Source organism: Pinus tabuliformis, chromosome 5_1 (assembly GCF_031772625.1).
Source record: "Pinus tabuliformis cultivar Carrire ecotype Pingquan chromosome 5_1, CPIR1, whole genome shotgun sequence".
NCBI classification, from domain to species: Eukaryota; Viridiplantae; Streptophyta; class Pinopsida; order Pinales; family Pinaceae; genus Pinus; species Pinus tabuliformis.
The window spans coordinates 495,876,371-495,903,319 of record NC_142305.1 but is presented as its reverse complement, the minus strand read 5'-3'; the positions used below and the strand labels follow the sequence as shown (position 1 = coordinate 495,903,319).

General features: G+C 36.4%; 1 pseudogene; it reads left to right on the top strand.

Annotated features, from left to right (window-relative positions):
* Positions 1-5,898: 5,898 nt before the first annotated feature.
* On the top strand, positions 5,899-18,436 carry LOC149165664 (uncharacterized; annotated as a pseudogene).
* Positions 18,437-26,949: the final 8,513 nt, after the last annotated feature.

Here is a 26,949-nt window from a genome sequence, read left to right as displayed (position 1 = left end):
GACTTCTATGGATTCAGAAGAAGCTTGATTACTGATGAAAGAAAGAGAAATCTACTCTAGGAGAAAGCTTGTCTACTACAATAAGGAAAAGGATTGAAATCCAATGCTAAAAACACACCATTTCCTAACTAACTGCTGAGAAAATATGCTTTACAAGAATGCCAAGCTAACATGTATGAAATGCTACTGTCCTAAGCATGAAAGTTCAAAACATCAAACATCACTACTGTGCATGTAAAGGACTGAAATAAATCTATTTTTTTTTATTCTTTTTATGGAAAAACAAGTGTGAAAGCTAATCTCTTTTGGTGATGTGGCAGGTGGCTTAGGGATGCTGGTGGATGGTTGGAAGGTTTGGGAGACCCTTAGGTGACCTTGTGTGGCTTCCTAGAGGTTTTCCCTCAATTCAGCCTCAAAACAGGCCACTACAGGAAAACCTACAGGATGTCCTAAAAACCTACAGGATTCCCTGTATTTCTATAGGATACAGCCGAGAGCAAAAATGGGTGCTGGAGGTGATGGAAGGCTTAGGGAAGGTGGTTGGTGGATGGAATGGAGTGAGAAAATGCCTAGGATCACTCAAAACTCAAAACCAAGGTTGGGAGATGGTTGGATTTTCTCAACATGCTTGTAGAAGTTTCCATGTAAAATGATGAAATTGGTGAAGGTCTTAGTGAAATCAAGGAATGATTATGGATGGATGAAGTTGGAAGGAGGTTTCTTGCTATGAAATATTTCTCTACTTTTGAAACACTTGCACTGCATCAAACAATGATATTTGCCCAAAAATCATGTAAACAAGAAGAATTTTAATGAGCTAGAAAAACAGAGTTTAATGAGCTAACTGTCTACTTCATACAGGAGGAAAATTTGCAGAATAAAATGAAGTCATTGATGAAATCTACTGTAAGACTGAAAATGGAAGAAATGGTAATTAAATCCTACACTTGCAAACTGATCAAATGCTAGTTCAAGTATAGTAAAGAAGCGTTGTAGGCAGCTCTAGTCCTAATCAGCCCTGATTATCAAAAGCCTTTCCAAGTTTTTTCATTCACATCACCGAATTCAATAGATATTGTCTTGTTGCAGAATAATGATGAAGAGAAGGAGCATCCTGCTGCATTCTTTAGCAAGATTCTTAGGGATGCTGAGTTAAAGTATAATATTCTTGAAATGAAGGTGTATGCTTTGGTAAAATCCCTAAAAGCCTTTAGAACTTATGTGTTGCAGTCACAGATCATTGCTTATGTGCCAAATGCTACAGTAAAAGATGTATTAGTACAGGGTGATGTAGAAGGAAAAAGAGGAAAATGGATAGCAAAGATCCAAGAGTATGACTTGGACATAAAACCCACAAATTTGGTGAAAGGGCAAGGTTTGGAAAAAATGTTGATAGATTCAAACTTTCAGGCATTGGGAATCAACTTGTTGACACCTGTGGATGAAGGAACAACTGAAGAAAGTGAAGAAAAGCCAGATCCAAGTATGAAGATCAAGTATAAATTTTTATATTCAGAATGGTACAAGCATATAGTTCATTATTTGTGTTTTCTCTCCTATCCCTAATCCTTGGATAGAACAAAGTATAGAGCATTAAAGATCAAAGTACAACCATATGTGATTGTGGAAGGCAGATTATACTGGAAGGATCCTGTAGGAATTTTGTTGCTATGTTTAATAGAAGATGAGTTTACAGAGACAATCAAATATTATCATGAGGGGTTATGTGGAGGACATTACAATTGGAAGGTTACTGCACATAAAATCCTTCAAGCAAGATTTTATTGGCCCACTCTATTCGGTGATGCCTATAAATTTGTCATAAGTTGTCATAAATGTCATCTTTTTGTTGAGAAGAAGAGGCTAGCTCCCTTGCCTTTAATCCCAGTCTTCATAGAAGAAGCATTCAAACAATGGGGTCTAGATTTTGTTGGGGAGATTAACCCACCTTCAAGTGGACAACACAAGTGGATTCTTACAACTACTGATTATTTCACCAAGTGGGTAGAAGCTATTCGTACTAAAAGGGAAAATGACCAAGTGGTGATGAAGTTCTTAGAAGAAAATATTTTTAGCAGATTTGGATGCCCTATCAAAATCATAACAGATAATGCTCAAGTCTTTAATTCAAGCAAGTTTAATTCTTTTTGTCAAAAGTACAATGTTATTTTATCCCATTCAACAGCTTATCATCCACAAGGAAATGGTTTGGCTGAATCAACAAATCAAACATTGATGAGGATCCTTAAGAAAACTATTGCAAAGAATCAGAAAGATTGGGATTCTAAGTTTAAGTTTTCTCTCTGGGCTGCTGGAGTAACTACAAGGAAATCTACAAGCAAATCACCTTTTGAATTAGTATATGGAACTCAGACTCTGTTTCCAAGTCAACTTGTGAAGCCCGTGATTGCAATGATTCAGGAGGCAAAAGAAGAACTCAGTGCTCTGATAAGAAGAATGAATAAAGTAGTGGAGCTAGGCAAAAACAGGGACAAGGTACAAGACAACTTGATTATGTATCAATCAAAGATGAAAAGTATTTTTGACAAAAAATCCAAGGAGATTGACTTTAAAGTTGCAAACCTAATATTAAGATGGGATACCAGAAGAGAAGATAAGGGTAAGCATGAGAAATTTGATCCTCTCTGGTATGTCCCTTTTAGAATTGTTGAAGCAAGGTCCAATAACACTTTTCTTCTTGAGAATCTTGATGGTAAAACCTTACAGCTGCCTGTTAATGGGCAATATCTTAAACATTACTTCCAGTTCTAAAACTACATGTGTCCTGTCACTGTAGATACTGGAGTGGATTCATTGTACAAATTTCCACATAGTTAAGTTTGGCAAAGCAATATATGACTCCATGCTTGAGGAGAAGGCACTAATCTGTGGTTCATAGTGCTCCTGAGGTAGAAGCATTATCCCCAGGTGGAGCCAGATGTTGTAACATTCATTATCATTTGAGGTTACTTGATAATATTTAAAAATAAAAATAAAAAATAATAAAAAACACAAAATCAAATATTATGTATGTAATTATTAAAAAAAAATCAAAAGACAACGTGCCCGACCCATTGTCTAAAATTCATGCAAGTTCAAGAGGCGAATTAAGCGATAGCTTGATAATTACATTGAGGTGTGTTGTGGGGAAGCAATGAGCATGAAGATTAATTAAATCTCAACCCCCACAGTTGACCGTGACGTTAGCATGGTTGACCGTGATGTGTGGCCTAAAATTACTGCAGGGGTTCAACCTCATTAAAGCTCCCGTACATTCTTTACCCCCGCAGTGGGCCTCCCAAAGCATTCTACCCCACATCGCTCATTCCACATCCTCCACTGCTTTCATCTGTTAATCTCCCACGTCACTCACCGTACCCCACCACTTCATCCACTACTCCATTAATGCACAACATTTATTTCACAACATTTATTACAGCCTTTTCCCCCCCCGTTCAGTTATTGTATATAAATAAAGTAAAAGAGAACGTTGTATTGATCATTTGCTTGTAAAACAGAGCGGTTTTCTTTCTAATTTGATATTCCGAGTCAACAATTGTCTTGAGCAACTGTATTCCGAGTCAGCAAATGTCACCCACCAGACGCCATGACTAAGCAAGTAAGTTCTTCCTCAATCATTCATACCCCATTAATGGATGTCAAGCACGATATTTCTGATACCCTTTGTACCATTAAACACCTTCCATTGTATCAAGAGGTCATGCTAAACCACAAGAAATCTCATGTAGCCATGGCAATGGTTAGGTCAGGTGTCCTAGCTGCTTTTGTTCCCAGAACTCATTTATTTCCTGAATTTGTCCAATGGTTAGCCTCAACAATGTACCCTAAGAAATGTTTTGTAATGAACCAGTCAGGGGAAAATGTTTCCCAGGTAAATTCATAGCTAATACACTAAGCCTTGAATTATCCTGTATCAAGAAATTACACTACTTTTACTGAAGAATCCCTAATTTCTTATTATGAAAACATGTCTCCTCAGGAGCTTTCCCATGTCACTTCTTTTTTAGCTCCTAAATCTGGTCAATTCTCCCTTGATGGCAATCTTTTCTCTTTAGGGATGTTTGCAGTTGATATAAGACCTGTGTTGCAAATAATTGCTAAAATTCTAGGAAAGGAAGACTCTAAGCAAGTAGACAAAGTTGTGCTGGGATTATTCTCCTTAATGATGAGGCCTAAGATAGTGCTAGACATCCCAACTTTCTGGGTAGAGGTTATCAATACTCAGTTTATGACTTTACCTCTCACTAGTTCTTTCAAATTTCCTTCAGTCATCACTTATTTATTTTTGTACCAGAATGTTGATCATTTCTTTGGTTTAGGGTTGAATGTGGTTGATATCAATAAAATAAGCAGTCAGTAGTGTTCTGGACAAACCTAATAAGAGGTGATCCAGAAGATGGTGGTTTATTTGAGTTTGTTTATTTATTTCTTCTAGTGGCTTATAAGATTTTGAATGGAAGCCTACCCCCAACTTTCTTTCCTAAAGCTCAGGAGTATCTTCAGTTGAGTAAGGATGTGAGATGTGGAGATTGGTTTATTTTTGAAGAACATGTAGAGATTAGGCTTTATGGGGCCTCTATCAAGCCATACAGGTTACCTAAGTTCGTGCCAATGAGGCTTTTTGCTCTTGAATTCATAAGGAAGAGCTTAGATGTTGATCAAGTTCATTTTGTTCCTATGAAGAAAGGCTTCTTTTTCAAGTTTCCTAAAGTAGTGGGACCCTTCATTGTAAATACTAGACAAGCCACTCTAGAAGTTGAAAAATTGTTGAATGATATGGGTTTTCTATAGGAGGTTGAGTGGGCTTATGACCCTCACCAAATTATTTCAAAGAGAAGATTGGAGAATGGCTATTCATCTTTTCTACATGAAAGCAAACCTAAAACTGAACAATTAGAAAATGGAGGTTTGAAAAACATTCAGGGAACAGAGGTTGAAACCCCTAGCATTACATAAAAAAGGGTCAAGAGAACTAGAGAAGAAGTCATTGATCTAGATGAGGAAGAGTCTGAAATAGCAAAGAGGATCAAGATGCAGGATGTAGTGTCTTTGTCACAACTTGGTTTGGTCATTCAGTTGGGAGAGACAAAAGGTGCTCCTGCTTCCCCATCTTCTCGAGAACCTGTTCATGATCAGGTTCCTTTAATGCAAAATATGTTTGCTCAAATAGCCGAAAGAAATTTGAAGATAAAGTTGAATATGGAGGCTCAAGCTGAGTCTCAAGTAACCCCTGAGCAAACCAGATTGATATCCACCATGGATTTGGAGAAGAGACAACTAAAAATTTCTTTCTCTCACCCTACAGAAATATCAATGGGATCTTCAAGCAGTTTTAAGACTGTGAATTTGACTGTTGACACTCACAAGCTCCCAATGCTTGACAAGGTCAATCTACATATGCAAACTAGGCAGTTAATTGTAAATGATCTATATAAGACAAATACAACAGCAATCAAGGCAGAAAAAATGCTTAATAAGGTAATTCAGTAGTTGAAATTGGAAAAGGCCAACTCTAGAGCTTTGAATGCTTAGGCTGAAGAGTTAAAGAAGATTATCATTAAAATAGGGGTCAATCCTGATGACCAACCTTTTGTTCAAAAGTTATTACAATCTTCTAAGTCAAAGATTGGGATCCTGAAAAGGAAATTGAATTTACCTACAGGTGACTATCCCATAGCTGCAGGGATAGATGAAGTGGAAAATGAAAAATAAAAGCTTTTGCAGGATGTGTTACAAAAAATTGAGGAAGTTTCTTTACTTAAAGAAACTCTTGACAAGTTGCAAAAATAGTTGGACCCTCATGTTTGTATGGTTGTAATGCCATCCAACACAGATGATCCAACAACACAGGTTTTACAATTGGTAACATAGCTTAAAATGGCTAAGCTTGATGCTAAGAAAGCCCAAAGAGAGTTGGAAACAGCTTGTAAACTATTGAGTTTAAGTGAAGAGGAATCAAGAAGGGAAAAAGATAATGCAAAGAAGTACAAAGAGGATCTTTTGAGGGCTGAAGATGAAATCAAAAGGTTAAAAGAGAAAATGAAAGGTAATGTGTCCTTAATTCAAGCTAGAGAAATCTTACGGGATGAGATTATTGAAGTTATCAAAGGCATCTGGGGATTTCTGGTGATTATTTCATAAGAAAAGACACTCATTCGAGCTATGGAAGAGGTGGTCACTAAAAATAAGCAGAAGGATCTAGATAGATCAAAGTTTGCAAAGAAAATGATAGATTTCATTAATTCTAAGTCTACTACAGAATTGAAGGAACATGAAATGCCTGACAGAATATCATGTGCTATTGATTTTAATAAAATGATTGTCAGAAATATCTGTAGGATTACTGCTGAGAAGAAGATAAAGGAGATAAAGGATGCAGTTTCAAAGTTTAACATCTTGTTTGATAAAAGGGTTAGGGCTGGACTTCCTTCTTGTTGGGATCTACAAGGAAACTTGCTGCTATGGAACACATATGAGACTTTGCCGGTTGAGGCAAAGAGAAAAGTTGTCAACACTCATGAAAGGACAGCAGTGTTAAAGGGAGCTACCATAGTGAATTTCCTGAACAAGAATTTTAAACTTATTTGGATGGTAAAGACTCTATTTACTGGCAAGCCCACTTACAACAAGATTACATCTTGCAGGATATCACTTGACAAGTTAGAAGAAGCACCAAAATCAATTGTGCCATTATGGAGAAAGTGCAAGAAATGGATGATAGAGCAACACAAAGATACATCAGCAGAACCACAGGCTCAACCTATAGATTCAAATAGCGAGCAACAATCTCCCATCATTCTCTGATTTCTATTACTTCTTATTATCTTGTTTTGTTGAAATGAATGAGGTGTTTTTACCCTCAAATGTAATATTTTCTAATGATCTTTACTTCAAAGCAGTTAGAGGATAGTTAGGTAGTTTGACAGTTTTGGGTGGTTATTAACTATCCTATGATGTATAAAAGAGGCAAGATTATAGAACAAAAGGGGCCGAATTTTGGAGAACCCGGAGACAACACTATTTTGTACTTGATGAATTGATGATTAATAAAATAATCAAGAGTTTCCATACATGTTGGGTATGATTTTGTTATTTCTCAATTGTGCGTCATTTATGTTTGTTCATCTCTTTAAATATGGTAATGAAGCAGCAGGTCTTTATTTACTGATGTAAATGAAGTTAAAATCCTTAAAGGTGATCCCATATTTAAAACCTCTTTTCATATTTTTCCTCTAGATTATAGAGAATAGTTCATGTTAAACATAGCATATTGTCTTTAATTTCCTTACATATTCTTCTCATCACATTCATATTCAGCATCACATGGCATTTTGAAACTTTCCAAGTCATCTAAATATTGAGAATTTAAGGTCAAGTCCTTTAGACTCTTCAAATAAGGAATTGAAAAGAGATATAAGTGACAATCATAATAAATAATTAATGTCTTAGGCACAATTTCTACACAACCAGGAAATTGGTTTCCTAAGGGAAAACAAGGCTGATCCCAAAACCTGCAACTTGTTTTTGCATAAAATATCTGCTACTGAAAAACTCTCAGATTGAAATCAAAACCATTCTTTACATTGAAATCTTAAATATACACTGAACTAAAAGTCGTACTGCAATCTGAAACAGAAACTGGAAAGAATGCTTTGAAAAACACAAATTCTCAAGGTATTGAGCTTATTTTCACTCTGCTACCTACTTTAATCTGATAAGATGAATGCCATATCAAGTGATAACAAACATCTAGTGCAACCATTCAAGCAAATGGATACTTAATTGAAGTTTGCATTCTACTTCTTTAGGTGGAAAAATAAATTCAGAAAATGGCAACTCAACTTTTCCATTGGATCCAATAGCTACATTGATGAATCTGGAAAATTCTCCCTTCACCAATGAATGCAATAAACTGACCAAAGGATCATGGAAAACATGCAACATAATATCTTCATCATGTAAATATAATTAGTCTTTAATCACTAAAGAAAGCACTACTTGTTGAAAATGTTCTTGTGGATCAGAGTATTAAGTTCTACTGGTTCTTCTTTCAGATCACAAGATTGTTGTAAATCAACAAATGAATGTTCAACAATATGATCAATTACCTTTACTTGCTTATGAGTACAAGGAATTTGTTCTTTAATTTTATCTTCTACATTTGAGACAACGACAGTGTTAATGTGTTCATCCATGGTATTTGAAATATCCTGCTGATTTTCATTGTTGTCCTCTTATTGATCAGGTTCAGGCTGCTGAATTTCTTCCTTTACCTCTGGTTGATCAGTTTGTCGTGGTGCTGCAATAATTATTTCCTATGAGGAATATTCATGAACATATAGACAAAATACATCTTCGGTTTCTTCCTGAGGGGAAGACAATTCAAGCAAGACTTCTACTTTTTGTTCATAATGTTGAAAAGGATTTCCATCTAAAGCCTCTAGTATTTCATCGTTTGTGAACTGATCATCATCATAGTAATCTTCTAGATATTGAATAAAACTTTCAAAACCATCACAATAGTTTTGAATCAACAAAAAAGATGGATAATCCCCTCTGTATTTCTCACAAAAAATAGTATGAAAATGCTTTAACGAACATATACTAGCAGCAGACAGATTTTCATACCAAGATCTAGCCTTTTCCTCCAAAGTTGCCATAAACATTTTCATAAGACAATATTCATGAAATTTGATTTTAAGCTTATGTATGTGCATATGAGACCTCAATAAATGTACAATAGCATCATCTCCTTTTTGATCTTTAAACAATGGAAGATACGTTAACCAATCACCGCTCAGCATTGGATTTGGAAAACTTGGAATTATTGATCTGTCCATAGGAGCATACCTATGTGGTATTCTTGAACTCATTTTTAAAATAATCAACAATGGAATGGGGTCACCATAAGTGATTTACAATTCTGGATTCTTTGATAAGGGAGTCACCATGCAAACTTTGAGCTTTGGATTCTTGAAACATGGAGTCGCTAGGTGAATAATTCAGCCTTCTTGTGCCTGATCATTGTTCACCATCAACAATCAGATCTGGAACTTGATACACTTTTTTGAGGAAGATAAAATGTCCTCCCCAGTATGGTCTCCACTATGTTAGAATTTTGTAATTTCAAGGCTGAAGAAAAAACGATGGAGGAAACATCAAAACCATTTTCGAGTTTAAGATCTAGCCCTCCTAAACTCATAGAGGGATCTCTCTGTGAGATTTAGCTTTGTTTACTGGGAATTTCAGGCTAGTTATTGGGCTTGGAATTTTTTTTGAATTGGTTTGGTTGGAACAACAAGGGAAGGCCATTGCACAATGGAGTCAAAAGAGCTTGGGGTGATCAATTTGCATAAGTATCAAGCTTAAGTGAAACAAGGCAAGCTAGGCATACTATTGGATCTTTTAGATTTAAATGAAATGAAGTAGAAGAAGGGAAATAGATTCAATTAAAGCTAAATATAAATTAAGAATTCTTTAACTTGATATCAAAGGAAAACATATGTAATTAACAACAGCCAAAATAGGGTGCTCTAGGTAATGAATCCTATTTATCACAACTTCTATTGATTAATTCATAATAGAGAATACATAAGCATGATAGACAAAGAAAATAAACAAATAATAGTAGATGCACTTCACCAATAGATATGACACATGAATCCTAAAAAAACTTGTCTTGTATTACTGCAAAGGTCACTTGAACTCAGTGAACAACTTTACAATGAATGGTAGTCTTTCTCATTACAAATCCCAACCCTTTCTTACTTCAAATGATGAAGTATTTATACAAATTCTAAACTAAAATATCTTGATAAAAATCTTAAGATCTTTTTACAAATATCCTAAGCCGTTTTACACAAATAGAAATGAAATGTGGGACACTCAAAACTAGTGTATCTACTTGGCACTATCATTATGGATTTCTGTTGATAAAGAAGAGAAATTAGAGAAAGATTTCGGCGAAAATCACATGGAATCTCATTTGTCGACGCGTTTCGAACCAACTAGTGTGGTTCATCGTCAGGACAAGATGAAGAAACAGATCTAGCTCATCATGCTAAATAGTCTGAGCGGAGCCTCCAACAGCTATCATCTCTAACGGCTAGTTTGACCCAAGGACAGGGGTCAAAATTATTATAATATTTCAATTCGTAAAAATAAATAAATTAAGGTAAATGGTACGAGACCTAATAATTAAAAACTATAAGTTAATTAATAATTAGTCAAATAAATGACCTTGAAAGGCCTAAAAATATAAAAAAAATTATTTAAAAGTATTAAGAATAAAAGGTAATAAAGAGAATCAAAGTTAATAATTAAAATTAAAATTTAATTAATAATTAAAAGGAAAATTAGTTAATTAAATGACCTAATGGATGAATAAAAAATTATATTCGGCATGAGACCTAATAAATAATTTATTTTTTTTACTATAGTTAATTAATAATTTAAAAAGGAAATTGGTTAAATGAAGAAAATATAATCTTATTTAAAAGTATTATTAAAATTGTAAGTTAATTAAAAAATAATAAAAGGTAATAAAGAGAATCAAGGTTTATAAGTTAGTTAATAATTTAAAAAGAAAATTAGTAAATTAAATGACCTTGTAATAAAGGATGGAGTAATATATAAATTAATTATATATAAAAGTATTATTAAAAATGTATGTTAAATAATAAAATGTAATTAAGCTATAAAAAGGACCTTAAATGGAAAATCAGTTAATCAAATGTCCTTATAATAAAGGATAAGTTAAATGGATAGAGTAATGTCTAAATAAATTTTATTTAAAAATATTATAAAATTGAATGTTAACTAATAAAAAGAAAAGCAAAGGATGATATGATAGATCGGAAATTAGTTAAAAATATAAGTAGTAAGGAAAGTTAGTTATATGGAGGCCCTTAAATGAAATAATCAATATAATAGGAATTAAAATGGAAAAATTAGGCATAAAGGACCTTGAATTATCAGAAGAAATAGGTTGCTATACACACGAATAAAAACTAATGAATAAAAAACCAAAAATTAAATATATATATATATATATATATATATATATATATATATATATATATATAAAATAAATAAATAAAATAAAAATTAAAAATAAATAAATAAAACAACAAATAAATAAAAATAATAATAAAATAAATAAATAAGGATAAAAGACACCAAAAACCAAAGAGGATGAAAAACGACTAGGAAGAGAGGGCTGGGACCCAACACCTATTGACTTTCCAACCATCCTCTCTATTGAGATTGCTTGGTCTCTTTTCGATCTCAAGCGCTTCCCTGAATTTTCGATGATGGAAATGCGAAACCTTAGCAATAACACTGGCTTCTTCAATACAAACATGATGATTAGTTTTCTCAGCATGTTCAGCCAAAGCAGAAGACTTAGATCTCCTATGCTTCAGATCCGTTGCGTGCTCGCTAATCCTTTGATTAATGGAACGACCAGTCTCCCCAATATAGGGGGTCCCACAGGAACAAGGGATCATATAAACACCCTTCATATCTTTAGGGTCGATGGGATCCTTCATCGATCTGAGGGACGAACGAATGGTGTTCAGGGGCCTAAAGGACACAGGGATACTATGTCTCCTGAGAATCCTACCAATTCTATCAGTGGTCCCTTGAACATAAGGAAGATGGACACCAGGAACACGATCTTTTGGTTCCCTTTTCACCAGAAAATTCTTGGAAGCTTTAAGGAAAGCCCTTAAAGCTTTAAGGAAAGCCCTTAGGCCCCTGAACACCATTCGTTCGTCCCTCAAATCGGTGAAAGATCCCATCGACCCTAAAGATATGAAGGGTGTTTATATGATCCCTTGTTCTAGTGGGACCCCCTATATTGGGGAGACTGGTCGTTCCATTTATCAGAGGATTAGCGAGCACGCAGCGGATCTGAAGCATAGGAGATCTAAGTCTTCCGCTTTGGCTAAACATGCTGAGAAAACCAATCATCATGTTTGTATTGAAGAAGCCAGTGTTATTGCTAAGGTTTCGCATTTCCATCATCGAAAATTCAGGGAAGCGCTTGAGATCGAAAAGAGACCAAGCAATCTCAATAGAGAGGATGGTTGGAAAGTCAGTAGGTGTTGGGTCCCAGCCCTCTCTTCCTAGTCGTTTTTCGTCCTCTTTGGTTTTTGGTGTCTTTTATCCTTATTTATTTATTTTATTATTATTTTTATTTATTTTTTGTTTTATTTATTTATTTTTATTTATTATTTATTTTTTAATTTTTGGTTTTTTATTCATTAGTTTTTATTCGTGTGTATAGCAACCTATTTCTTCTAATAATTCAAGGTCCTTTATGCCTAATTTTTCCATTTAATTCCTATTATATTGATTATTTCATTTAAGGGCCTCCATATAACTAACTTTCCTTACTACTTATATTTTTAACTAATTTCCGATCTATCATATCATCCTTTGATTTTCTTTTTATTAATTAACATTCAATTTTTATAATATTTTTAAATAAAATTTATTTAGACATTACTCTATACATTTAACTTATCCTTTATTATAAGGACATTTGATTAACTGATTTTCCATTTAAGGTCCTTTTTATAGCTTAATTACATTTTATTATTTAACATACATTTTAATAATACTTTTATATATAATTAATTTATATATTACTCCATCCTTTATTACAAGGTCATTTAATTTACTAATTTTCCTTTTAAATTATTAACTAACTTATAAACCTTGATTCTCTTTATTACCTTTTATTATTTTTTAATTAACTTACAATTTTAATAATACTTTTAAATAAGATTATATTTTCTTCATTTAACCAATTTCCTTTTTAAATTATTAATTAACTTATAGAAGAAAAAAAAAATAAAAAAAAAAATTATTTATTAGGTCTCATGCGGAATATAATTTTTTATTCATCCATTAGGTCATTTAATTAACTAATTTTCCTTTTAATTATTAATTAAATTTTAATTTTAATTATTAACTTTGATTCTCTTTATTACCTTTTATTCTTAATACTTTTAAATAAAAAAATTTATATTTTTAGGCCTTTCAAGGTCATTTATTTGACTAATTATTAATTAACTTATAGTTTTTAATTATTAGGTCTCGTACCATTTACCTTAATTTATTTATTTTTACGAATTGAAATATTATAATAATTTTGACCCCTGTCCTTGAGTCAAACTAGCCGTTAGAGATGATAGCTGTTGGAGGCTCTGCTCAGACTATTTAGCATGATGAGCTAGATCTGTTTCTTCATCTTGTCCTGACGATGAACCACACTAGTTGGTTCGAAACGCGTCGACAAATGAGATTCCATGTGATTTTCGCCGAAATCTTTCTCTAACTTGATATGGATCACAAAAGCCTAAACTCTATTAAAGAAGAGAAATTCGAATTTGATTGCAACTCTTAGTTGATGAGGTGGCTAACTATCTTTGAACATTTTCCTCTTGAAATCCTGCAAAATAGGGTCCAGTCATCCATTTGTATATCTCAATACGAGATAGATTTGTAAAAAGTGAGAGAGGTTATTGTATATAAATATGTTATTGCGATAAACCTCTCCCATTTTCCCAAAATTCAGCTCCATCTATTCCAAATATTCTCTGCAAAAATGTGACTGAAACAGGACTTTGCACAGTTTGAAAAATAGGTTGTAAAGATGTAAATTTATCTCTCATTTTGTAATAGTTGTGTAAAATATGAAGTAGGTTATTGTATTTTGGAATCTTAGGAACACAAACCTCCTCCATTTTATCAAGAGTCATCTCTTATTGGCCACAATATGTTCTACAAAAGTATGACTAAAAAGAAAAATTTGGGAAAATATGTTTGCAAAGCTTCATCTATATATCTCAAACCATAATAGTTGTTAGAAAACTGAGAGAGGTTTTTGTACATGCGGATGTTTGGAGAAAAAACCTCTTTAAGTTTTTGAAAATTGGTCCTCATTGGTTTGGAAAGAATGTTTGAAGTCAATGTGGCGTAATGGAAAAAGCATAGTTTCAGTTGATCATGAGATAGATGAACGACGTGGATGCGAGAAAGCTGCAACTGTTTAACCCCATTTGAAAAAATCCTTTTTTTCATTTTCAACCTTATAATAAAATGAAACTATAGTACCAAGGCCTTTATTACAGTTTTATTTAATCACATTTAAATGATGCGATTAATTTAATCTAAACATACTTAATTATCCTCTAATGCTGCATTTCATCTTGCAAGCATATTTTTTTATTTTTCTTAAGGTTTTGACATTTTTTGGAAATAATTTACAATATGGAATATTATTTACAATATCCAAAATATAATAATCATCAGCTATAATCAAGCAATCCTATAAAAATTTTAGGACACTAACAAACTGTCTCAACACATATGTGTTAGTACAATCATCTTAAAACAAGATTATTGGAACGCATACTAATATTATGAAATTCATTAAAAATTCAACCAACTTGCAACATACCATGTTAGATAAATCAACTAGACACCAAACACTCAAACACCAAATAGATGTCATAATCAAGCAGTCAAGCACAAGGTATATGGCATAAGCAAGTTCATACCTTAATGTATCTCAGGGGAGGCTATATTGTCTGCACAATCTATTGAAAAGAGAAATTAACTCACACAAATTACAGAAAAACACACATAAAAACTGGGCAACAAATAATAGCGGAAAAAGGCTGAAGCCTCATGTATTCTCTCTCATTCATACATTACTACATCAAATAATTGAATATAGTGTTACAAATAAATAGATGAGAGACAGTGTTCTCAAGATAGTGCGTGCTATCTTAGACACCTTTGGTTGAGATAATTTCTCACCAGACACACCAATATAGGAGTTACCTAAACTAACTCCTATCTTAGAGGAACAACCCAAGAGTTAGGCACAAATTCCTAACTTGGAATATTTAATTAATTTATTTATTTTTGGATTTATTATTGTTTTATGAGAGAGTCTAACATTCCCCCCCTCAATGATAAATCCAAAAATGAGAACCATCTTCCAAGTTCTCATGTTGATCCTCAAAAACATTGCCTGAAAAAACCGCCAAAACTGGATGCTGGAAAAAACTCAAATCTGAAGAGAACATGAATCAGCTGCATGCTTGATTCATCTCTGAAGGACGCTTGACAACTCCATCATGTGCCAAGCCGCAAAAGGATCCAACTGTCCTTTGTTTGAAAACAGCATCCGGTGTCCACTGACACAATTTGATGAACGCCCACTGGCGTGTTTGCTGATGATGATTGCCCACTGGCTGAAGATGTCGAAAAACAACTCAATGTTGCTTTTGCTATGATGAAAGCTGCTCACTGCTGCTTTGGCTGTCGATCGCCCACTGGCGAATTTGCTGATGCTCACTGCTGATGACAAATGCCCACTGGCTGATGAAGATGCCCACTGGCTGATGAAGATGCCCACTGGCTGATGAAGATGCCCACTGGCTGCTTTGCTGATGTTGTCGAGACTTTCAGTCTGACAACCACTTGTCAATTTCATTGACATTTTCCCCCCTTTGTCAGCTGAAAGGAGAGACAATCTGCTCCAAAATATATTTGAACTCCCCCCCTTTAGGTGTAGGAGAGTTTCACTGTTGTACGCCCTCATTCAACTGCATGAGAGTACCATCATCTATTCATTGCTGGCTGCACTATGTAAGATTGTAGTCAGTTGTAGAACTGAGACAACCGTTTGACTGTGGATGACCATTCCCAAGGATCAATCCAGTCATAATGTATCTTCAATCTGCCTGATTTTTGGTGGTTGCGACATTTTGCTAAGGAATGATTGGGCTTGCCACAATGGCAACACGGATGGAGATCAAAACATTGATCTTCCATATGACCGGCTCTTTGACAATGAGAGCATTTCGGTTGAACATGAACTTCAGGTTGCATGCAATTTCGTTTGTCTACAACTTTCTCAGAACCTGCTGAGGTGAGTGGTTCAAGAAATCCTGCACTCACAAACTTAATTGGCTTGGAATAATCTGGGATTTGTAAGTTGGTGTCATCAGGGACATATCCTAAGCCTCGTCTATTCTTGTTATTTTTAATTTCTTCCCAGGGCTTGATGATGGGTTTGGAAGAAATTTGACTTTGATCATGAACAACTTCGACACTTGAAGTTGTTGGGATGAATGACTTATCATCTGGATGGTTCAAAGACTTGAAAGTATCACCCTTTTCTTGCAATTCATTCCTTTGAAGTTGGGACTCAAGCTGAAGAAACTCAATGGTCTCATGCGTTTGTTGTAGATGTCGTGAAATATCAGCAAGAGTTTCTTTGCTGACGTGCACCATGTCTTCATCACTGGAGATGATCAAACTGTGAAGAATGTTTAACAACTGAATATGCTGCGCCATCTGAACTTGCTCACTTGAAATCAGGCTCTCTTTTTGTAGATGTCGTGCACTTGATTTTGTTTCACTTTACTTAAAGGACAGGCTCGCTTGCTATGGGACTTGACTGTCACGCTCGCTTGATTTGTTGATCTCAACTTGCTTGATTTGTTGCTTATTGTACTTGCTGAGAACTCTTGTTAGAACTTTCTGGAATTCACGCTCGCTTGATGACGAACTCAACTTGTTAGAGTTGAACTTGTTTTGGTTGCTGTGATAGTTCTTTCAAGGAGTTAAAACTCATGGACTCACTTGATTGTGCTTTAAAGGAAGGGTGTCGAACACTGTCGAAAATGCACCCAAAAAAGCTTACAATGGTTTGAATGACTCACATAAAACAAGGAATTCACTTGTCTTAATTTGACTAAGTTGAAGAGAATTGACGTGCTTGACTTCTGATCAAATCAAAACATGGGTGTCGGTTTCAACCGAGAATGCACCCGTACAATGCAATGTAATTGGAATTTGATTTACAAGTTCTTAAATTTGTTTGCAAGAATGTTGATGTAGACTTTGCTTTGAAATGCTTTAACTTGATTAAGTGAATTTGCTTGTTGATGTAGAATGCTGATGTTGACAATCTAGGATTATGAGTTGTATTTGCACAGATGCAAGTGTTGAGTTCAATTGTCCTTCCTTGACACTATTCTGTTACAAGTGTTGTGCTTGCTTGCATTGAACTTTATGTGTGTGGTAAATGCGATCATTTATGTGTCAAAACTAGACACAAATCAGAAAGCAAAAACATGAAGCCATAAAACACATGCGCCATCAAACACACACAGTGTACCTTAGATCCCCTTATTCAATTTCGGGCGGATCTAGGACACAATCACCACAAATAATATGTCTTTATTGAGTATTAAGATCATCAACCTTTCATCTTTTACAACATTGTCATGAAAGCTTTCTCAAACAATGAGAATTTGACACTCACAAATTTGGAAGAAAATGCGTTCAAAAACCTGACTCAACCTCCTACACCAATGAGTATCACTCCAAAGATTTCAAAACATCACCCTTATTACTCCATGACAAAGCTTTAAAAAATACTTTTAAAAAGCTCACCTTATCACTCCACTTAAAACAAAAATATACATCCACACTTTTAACATAAAGTAAGGGTTTTGATCATAGTAAGTGTCCACCTTAAACTTTACGTTAAAAAAACACTTACGACCATATTCATGCAATCGATTTCCTTTGACTTGGACGCATGCCACTTCCACATTGCTGGTAGCTCATTTTAATGGATGGCTCGAATAGTGCTAAAACAGGATACATCACGGAAATAGTTGGATTAGAAACAAAGAGAGAAAGTCCATTGACTATTCGAAAGAAAAAGTAGGTGTAGAAATCACGTCATCAACAAATATGATTAGTACAACCTTTTTGTTTTAACAAACAACGTTGAATATTAGATACATCATATAAGCAGCGACTTCGACGATCTCTTCACAGATACCGAACACGTTGTCTTACCAATAGCAGAAAGCTCCCGCGCAGCAGTACTCGCCCGGTGGATTCCCTCTTTGCCTCTCTGGAATACAAAAATCGTCACAGATCCAGGGTTCGACTCGCCATCAATTCTTAAGATTCTGGCAGATCTCTTGTCTCGGAACGGAGATTTCCTTGTCGCCGGGGAATTCTATGGGCTCTTTCTCAGCTAACCCGAGACTTTTTGCAAATGGTAATCAAACCTCAGGAACTGAAGCCTCTGAAAGGGATAGGACCATACAAGAAGACATGACCATATGAGAATGGCCTCAGCTTGCTTTGCTTCTAGAAATCGAGGATCATGAGCGAAGAAGAGAGGCCATAAGAAAACAGAGATTGTGCAGGAGACTATTATCTAATTATGCAGATGAAGATCACGCCCTAATGGTAGGAAACAGAGATCTGCTTCATAATCTTATTGAACAAGTGATGAAAGATCCCACATTCAAAATAAAAAATTTACTCAAGCATTTGCAATCACGTTTGTGCCAATGCAACATAAGAACGCTCGTACCATCTCCTGTAATTATTTGGGGTGATTATTGGCTGTTAAAAGATGAGAGTGATGGTGAGACCTTTTTACTGTATAGCTCGGATCTCATTGTTCTGCGCTCCACCGCTTAGACTTATCTCATGATGATGATGCTCCACGACAGCCTCCACAACGCACCAGTCTCCAACGCATGCTCATCAAACATAGCCAAGATAATCTACGCTTTTAATCTCCTACAGTAGATCTTAGCCGCAGGCTGATTTGATCAATGACATCTCATAGTTCATGGGCTCCTGAATGTGCACTTTAATTATCCATCTTCAACAAAATATCGTTTGCTGCCTTGTGGGAGATCAGTGTGGGTTGTCTTTGTAGCGTACCTCCAAACTATGCAGAAATACACCCACGAAATTCAATATAGTAGCATTATGCCATTGCTAGTGTAGATCTGCAGCTCCATACTTCAAAAAGCTACAAACTTTATTTCACAATCAGTATTCCATGTTGGATATTCGATGTTAAAAACTGCACATAAACAATTCAATTGTCCACCGTTACATTACATTCAAATTCAATATTCCAAAGCGGATGCGCTCACTCACAACAGATTCAACATTCCAAAGCTGCGCTCACTCACAGCAGGCACACCTAACTCATACCGTCCAAACCTGGCTCCGATACCACATATTGAAAAGAGAAATTAACTCACACAAATTACAGAAAAACACACATAAAAACTGGGCAACAAATAATAGCGGAAAAAGGCTGAAGCCTCATGTATTCTCTCTCATTCATACATTACTACATCAAATAATTGAATATAGTGTTACAAATAAATAGATGAGAGACAGTGTTCTCAAGATAGTGCGTGCTATCTTAGACACCTTTGGTTGAGATAATTTCTCCTTTGGTTGAGATAATTTCTCACCAGACACACCAATATAGGAGTTACCTAAACTAACTCCTATCTTAGAGGAACAACCCAAGAGTTAGGCACAAATTCCTAACTTGGAATATTTAATTAATTAATTTATTTTTGGATTTATTATTGTTTTATGAGAGAGTCTAACACAATCAACCTAGTTAGCATGATATAACTTCACAAGATATTAACTCAAACATAAATAAGATCATGATATCCAAAATAGTCACTAGATAACATGTTTACATCATAACTCATACACAATTATCATTCACACATATGCAAAGTCAATCTAGATTAGTACATCACCATATCACAAACATGTCCATTCATACCTAAATAATGTAACCATAACCATCTGCATAGGTAAAACCAGGTTAACACAATACATATAACATCAAGATCTTCAATACAATGAACATAACCATTATGCATATGACCAATCCAAATTACAACATCAAGATCTTAATTAAATAACCCTAATCATCAAGTTAATAGTATATAACGAGAATAAGCCATATATCATGCTCATCAACAAAATAAAACCTAATGATAAAGCTAACTATCCTTTAACATACTCATCAATAATATATATCATAATCATCAAGTTATCTAACATAAACAACAAAATAAATGCATACAATGACATGTTACTATCATGCATGACTATCTGACCCATGCGGATATAACTACACCAATCGACTAGAACCTATCATGTATGCAACCATAACATCAAAATATGTACATAAACCTAATGTATATAATCCTAATGCATATAACAATCCTTAACTTACATGCCTGCATGCCAAACATACAATACATGTGTGAGGATCTGTTCTTATCCCAAATTCCAATGTTACAACCTCATTATGATGATCCACATCTCCTGCTCTATCTCACCCAACATATTAGCATCATAACAGCCAATAGCACCATGGTGACCTCACTTGCATACCATGACTTCATAAGGAATGTTTGACCTACTATTCATGCATACTATAACCAAGATCATACATGCATAACAACTGCATATGGACACATGAGTACCAACCATATACACATCATTCTAGCTAGAGTCCAATAATCAATGCATGACCATATCAACTTAACAAACCATGACCTCATGCATGAAAACAACCATTACTCCATTGTACGCATTTCCACATGCAACCATCAACATGCGTAAGATATGCATAGTCAACTACACATACACATAAACGCATGTAGTCAAGCATAAGCGGTCAATTCTTGTAACCAACCTATAAGACTGATACATGTAATCAAAATATTCAAGACTATAACCTAACATACAAGGATGTATGTAGGTGACATAAAATCAACATATAAGCGATATATAACCATACTACAACCATAATCAATCATGAAGCAAATGCAACAAGCACATGAAATGCAGGTGTAAGAGACACACACGCAACTAACATGCATGCATGACCAACACACACCGCTAGTCCAAGAGTTGAACCATGCTCTGGTACCACTCTGTAACACCCTCCTCCCACATCCACCCAAGTAACCATTCCAACTGGGGTAAACATGAGACGAGAGGCTGTTATGATCAGATTAGACCTCCCATGTGACCTTAAGGAAGTGGAATCGACGAAACATCACACACGGTCATCCAACATCCTCAACAGAACCCTCACGAGACAAGTCAGACACCCAGACAACCCATCCCTGGATCCCACTATTGTTCTGGATCTCTTAGGCCATAGTCTCTCTCATGCTATGGGCAAGGGAGCAACCAACAACCTAAAGTCGCTCTCACAGGCTTGCCTGCAAGCGATGAGGGACCAAAATTCCCAGTTCTGTGCCAATGACCTCGAGATTTAAGCCACTTTTTCAGGCCCAGAGCCTAGGCCACTGCTCAGAATGGAGTGATATCTCTAACTCAGTAAAAATACAGGGAAACAATGATGCAAAAGAAATAAGTGAACAATACCATAATTAGACCCCTACTATACATGTCAGGCATTTCGTCAAACATATCATCAACATGTAACCTACAGGTATAAGCAACATAATTAAGTGTAGGTATCTCGTACTTATATGATAATCACTATGAACCATTGTTCCCTTATGTCATTTGTCGCATTATCATCTATTAGGCCATATATACGCTATCCATTCATTTACAAGTAAAAACACGTTGAGAGCCATATATAGTTGTTGTCATAAATTATACATATAACCAGCATAATCGGCTCTTAAATACCTATTGTAGCGGCTACAACCATCCTCCAAAATTTTGGCCTGCACCAATTTCGGAGCCTCCCTTGAGAGTTTCACTTGATGACTACATATGCACAGGTTCGCTCCATAAGCTTGCGTGAGTCCTTGCATCCACCTTGCTTGTTCATTTCATTCAGGTTTCTGCATGCTGGTGTCTAAGTCATGCTTGTGACCATGTTCTGGTTATGCTCAAAGTCTTCGCTTCATATGTGCTTGTTGTGTTTTCTATGAAAGCATCTGTTACACTCACACAGAGAGTCATGTTCACTGTCGCGCAAGCGTCGTCTCGATCAATGAATAGTCAATCACGAGTGTCATGCTTGTCACTTGCACTGTTGATTAGTCATGTTGAACATGTGTTTCTTGACGGTTTGAGTCGTTTCATTTTCGAGTCATGTGAGTGTGTGTTCTCATGATCACCTATGCATCTTTCGATCATTCACACACTTAGTCATTTTTGTTGAAGTCTTAATGACCAGAATCCCCTCTGATAGCTGAAACATCACCCCACCATCGACTTGATCGACTGTCAACCAGAACAATGTAGAAGCACCAAGCTAGTCTTTTCAAGTTACGCTTCATGCAAGTAGTTCAATCATCTTCCATGTTGACCACTCAGACAGTCAGAACTGGCAGTCACCCCAGAAATGACTCCCTTCAAAAATTGCGCAGAGGCCACTGACCTCACTTGCTCAAATAACTGAGGAATTTGCCAGATAGGTCAGACAGACACCAAGTGCCCATCCCTGTCTCCTTCAGAAAATTGCATAGTTTTCACATTCAGTCATCCGGACAGTCGACTGGCTGCTCATCAAAGAAATTGCATAGTTTTCATGAGCATGCCTTCTTCTATCCAGCAGTCCGCTCAGCTCAGAAATTGCGAAGAGATGATCAATAGGCCGAATTCTCAGCTTCAGTGCATTTCCCTGCTAGCAGCAGACTTCCAGTTCCCTCCAGGAATTGCGCAGTTTCTGTTGTTAGTGACTGAGCAACCAACTGCAAGTTCCCTCTGGGAATTACGCAGTTTTGACTGCCATTGACCCTAGCAGCCAACTGCTAGTTCCCTCTGGGAATTGTGCAGTTTTGGCTACCAGTAACCCTAGCAACCAACTTCCAGTTCCCTCTGGGAATTGCACTGTTTTGGCTACCAATGACCCCAGTAGCCAACTGCCAGTTCCCTCTAGGAATTGCGCAGTTTTGATTTCCAATCTCCTGGGCAATTCCTCCCAAAAACTGCACAATTTTTTCCTGCTGACCCTTCATGCAGCCCGGCCCGTTCCTCTGGAGAATTGTTCAAATTTTGTTGTCCAGCCCTCGCTACCTATTCACTCCAAAAAATTCACATATCATGCATGCCTTACCTCCCTGCAGCCCGGACTGTCCCTCCCAAAATTTGCACAATTTTGCCTCCCAGTTGAGCCAGACCTCACAGGCAGTCACTGTTGACTCAGATTACCCGTCTCCATCACTCAATGACTCTTGCACAATTTTCATCAGAAGTGTCCAGAGCCATCATCCAACTTCACAACCTTGCCGCCTCTCCTGCTCACCTACATCGGAAATGATCATGTGCCATGGTAGACTAGGAGGTTTTGGATTTGATGCCATATCGTCATGAGTGACTGTAGGTACAGGTACACCAACAAACATGGCAAGATGATGAATGGGATGAACGAAGGGAGCACATGCATAAGGACGGGTTCACCAACTAACAAATGAACAAAGCATGCAAAATAGACGAACGCGACGAACATGCACCTTCGTGAACAGATGAGCTTGTCAAGCCTTCTAGCATGCAAGCAAGGAACAACATGAAAAATCTTCATCAAGTGAATCAAGGACCATGAAATACCTCACGCACTTCACCATGTGGAGGTGAAGCTATGATACACCATGAAGACATCCATCACCCAACAGCATTGTAGCTCGACATGCACTCCAGCAACAACACGAATGTACCAACACTGTCATGTCAAGTCATGTCGAGTCATGTCATGAGTCATGTCACCCACATCTCCACTATGGGCTATGTTGTCAATCAATGTGATGTAACGTGGAAGTCCAAGAGACCCACTTGTTGAACAAAGAGTCATGTAAGTCAAAAATTCATGGAAGTCAAATAGTCATGAGGGTAGTCAAACAGCCACAAGGGTCAGTTTCACCCTTGGCTATAAATACCCCCTCATTTGTACATGCAAAGGAATTTTCACCTCATCTCCTCCCACATAGCCAAGAGAGTCTGTAATCTTTTCTTTGAGGAGTAAGTAGTGGCTCCAATGCCCCGCACTCAGGGTTAGTGATGTATGGTGTAATGATGTGTCTTGGAACTTTCGCTTAATTCAGAAGCCTACTAACAGGCCAACACGTTTTCACATATGTATTGTATCTATTGTAAGACTGATATTTAAGACTTGTAATGCATGTTGTTTTAACTTGTGTACTACATCTGAACTGTTTCATTTGTTGTAATGCATAATCTATTAACGGAAATGTGTTGTATATGATGTTAACGTTGTCTCGCCCGTGTAGACTGCTTTCCCGGACATTGGACAGGCCTTTCACATGAAGCTTGTTGTAACAATCATTGCACTCGTTTGGATTGATCCGTTGAGTGTTGTACGTGTTATCTTACCTTGTATGTTGTGACTACCACATCCATGTGGAATTATCCTCTTGAAGTTGTGCATGTCCTATTGTGTTGTGTGTTCCTAGCAGTGTTGGGACTACTCCCAATCGACCTGGAACTCACTCTTACCCTCTCCCTAGATAGTGAAAGAACCATTGAAACAAGTGACACTTACACTCACCAGGCACATGAACCTCACTTCTTGAAGACAAAGAAAATCACTCTCCTGTGCTAACAAGCAAGAGTTGAGGGAGATCTTTAGGATAATGGAAACTGGGCCATCATATCGGATGGGACTCCTACACCAAATGGTGTGAGGTCTAGTTGGGACATCATACTAGGGAGATCCCTTGATGTTGGAAGGTCCAGAACCATCAACAATACCATAAACATATCAGCCATCCAAATCCACATATACATCAATACATTTGCATATGAAAATCAAGGGAATGAACTTCTCATTAATTAATGCAATGAACCAACCAGAGATGGGACTACCACATTCCACTCGACCATAGATTGGATGACCCAAGTCTCTCTTCATCCAATCACCCCCATGCCATATTCCAAGCATGAATCTAGGAGTCATAGAACACATCAGAAATACTAATCAACATGGATGCCAACGGAGTTCTCCACCTACACTGTGAGGAATTTGAGTGCCTCCTAGTCTCTCAGGCTTTACCGTGCATCCACAGTCCAACCCAAGGATCACTAGGCCCTATAGTGAGACATACTCTCCAATATATATCGTGCATCCCATCCCAGGCTCACTAGCCCCAACAGAGAGAAAATCCACCTCTTGGCTTTACCGTATATCCCGCCATTCACCAAAAAGTATTCCTAAGCCCACTGAGGCACACAAGTTGGATTTACCGCAACCCACAATCTGGTTCAGGGGTTACTAGGCCATTGGATTCATGATCCTTAATCCATTTTAGGGACTACTCAAACCATGTGTTTGTCAATTCATAGATCCACCCCACTCAGCTTCGAATCCAATCCATCCATCCCACATAAACTGAATGAGAGATCCCATTTCATCAAAGCCATTAGGAAATGGAAATGCTAGGCTAAAAATACTATCACACTAGGAAAAACTCATGCCATGGTAGAAAATAACCACATGAAATCCCAGTCATCCCAAATCTAACGAGGAAAATACACATTCAAGTCGATACTTGCAATGAATCCTGTTGTAGCTGCTTGATCCTACCTTTCCCTTATTGATATTTACTACCTCTTACTTTTCTTGATCCAATGCCAAATTACTCCAAGAAAACTCTAAGTGTCCAAGAGTGAGAGTGAGAGAGAATAATGAAAGCTCCAAAATTGAACTAATCAAGCCTTCCCACTGATCTTTAGAAGCCTTTTCTTTATCAATGAGGCCTCTATTTTCTTCATTTTCCATCATTTTCCTTCAATTTCCTCCTCACTTGAAATGTGTGACCTTTCACCTTCCTTTTCTCCTAATTTCCATTATTTTCATAAATAAATGTGCCAAAAATGCCATTTTTCCTTTTTGAAGCCTTAGTCATTGCCTTTGCCAATTTCCTTAGCCATAAACAACCAAATGAACACCCCCTATGATGTCTTGCCCAACATTCATCTTGGAATCAGTGTCCCATCGACCGTGGTTATTGTTTTCAACTTTTATTACATGGAATTTTTACTAGGGTTGTTACACCTATTTAATACGAATTTTCCTCCATCAGATTGCATAGTTCCTTTAGGATCTTCCTCTGACTACATGCACCATTTGTACAATTCAAATAATTATACAATTGATAGTACACTGCCCTTGAACTCCAATCTCAACTGGGTAACTCTCAGATCTAGCATTCATGAGTTATTTATGGTTGAATACATTAAGCAACAACCCACTGTCTGAACTCCTACTAGTTCCTCCATCAGTTGGAACTAGTTTAACTAACTTTAACTTAGTTAAAATGAATTAATTAATTACAACTCAAAATAAACTCAACTAGGGCTCCTATAAAGTAGGAGACACTCTAGATGACTCAAGTTAGACCCTCAACTCAAATTAACTGAACCAACTAAGTCAAATTAACTTAGTTAACTCATACAAGTTGTCTTGTGATGTGGAATTGCAATTTTTTCTCCTAATTTAATTCAAGGAAAAGAATAATTTAGGAATTTCTTGCTGCATTTTCAACACTTGTTGGGCATCATGTTTGTTATTTAATACTTCCCGTGAGTGTCTTGATATGTCAGTAGAGGCCTATGTTTTACATATAAGAGATTGTCCTTGCCCTGGTGGAGCTCCCCATCTTAAGGATCTAATCCCTAGTGTCCCATTGAACTTGTTTTGTATGTAGCATTTGGATTGCCTAACTTGCTCCTCTACTTTAGATATGGCCCTTTGAATTTTTGTAGGGTTGATATCCCTTCTATCATTCCATAATTTCCTATGCTATGGAATGGGCTCGAGTGTGATGGCACAAAAGGGCTATGATCAATGGTAGGGGAGAAGCCACATCACACTCTTCTTTCCCCATGAAAAATAGTATAGAGTCAATACTTGACCATTAATCTTGGCTTAATACTGGGGTGCGAAGCAAAGAATAGCTCTAGTGACATGAAAGAAAGAATTGATTCATAGGATTTGGGAAGGAAGACCAAGTAAATATTAGAAATAGGCATAGAAAACCAACGAAGGAGAGTGGAAAACCTTACCAGATGAACTATGGTTGGCTTAGGAAA